The sequence below is a fragment of the Sinocyclocheilus rhinocerous genome, unplaced genomic scaffold (genome assembly GCF_001515625.1).
Source record: "Sinocyclocheilus rhinocerous isolate Xijiao unplaced genomic scaffold, SAMN03320098_v1.1 scaffold942, whole genome shotgun sequence".
NCBI classification, from domain to species: domain Eukaryota; kingdom Metazoa; phylum Chordata; class Actinopteri; order Cypriniformes; family Cyprinidae; genus Sinocyclocheilus; species Sinocyclocheilus rhinocerous.
The window spans coordinates 3,344,576-3,345,462 of NW_015627890.1; the positions used below are offsets into that span (position 1 = coordinate 3,344,576).

The window sequence follows — 887 nt, forward strand, 5'->3', positions numbered from 1 at the left end:
TGTATTCTTGCCTTATTACAGACATGAAAAATATATCTATAGAGAGTGAAACTTTTAAATGAACCAATTCAAATAGAAAACAAATATTCTCAGATTATGTAATCCGTATGAAACATGCATACAGGCACATACTGCGGAGAGGACGAGTCAGTGTCGCCGACTTCATCGCTTAAACCGAAAACAGAAAGCACTAGTGTAACAATAAATTATTAAAACGTTAATGCAGTGTACTTGCTGTTTTTCCCTAACACATTCATAATTATTATATTTGCCAGTGCGCTGTGGCAAGACTTTTTTTTGTGCGCTTGAGCGCTTATTAGGCTATGTAGGCCATTAAAGGCTCCTTATTATGATTTATATGGTTTATTAATAAAAGTGCGACTAATAGTCGACTAATGCTTAAAATGAACGACTACTAGTCGACCAGAAAAATATTTAGTCGAGGACAGCCCTATTTTTTAGTATATTTTACAACTAAGGCCACTTAGAAAAATCAATGTCATTGGCGCTTTTACATCACAAAAATAGATTCAATGTGACTTGCTTTTTTAGCACAACTCTGCCATCAGCTGTATCGTGCTGCTATCAAACTATGCTTTTCTTTAAAGGGGTCATATGATGTTGCTAAAAAGAACATTATTTTGTGTATTTGGTGTAATGAAATGTGTTTATGCAGTTTAAGGTTCAAAAAACACCTTATTTTCCACATACTGTACATTATTGTTTCTCCTCTATGCCCCGCCTTTCTGAAACGCGTCAATTTTTACAAAGCTCATTGTTCTGAAAAGCAAGGTGTGCTGTGATTGGACAGCTATCCAGTGCGTTGTGATTGGCCGAATACCTCAACCGTGTGACGGAAATGTTACGCCCCTTACCATATTGTGATG

At 36.2% G+C, this 887-nt stretch overlaps 1 protein-coding gene across 6 annotated transcripts in view; it reads right to left on the reverse strand.

Moving 5' to 3' along the window:
- The window catches only part of LOC107735742 (SH3 and multiple ankyrin repeat domains protein 3-like), a 119,484-nt gene that overhangs the window by 89,734 nt on the left and 28,863 nt on the right, over positions 1-887 (reverse strand). The gene's annotated exons all lie outside the window — the stretch shown is intronic.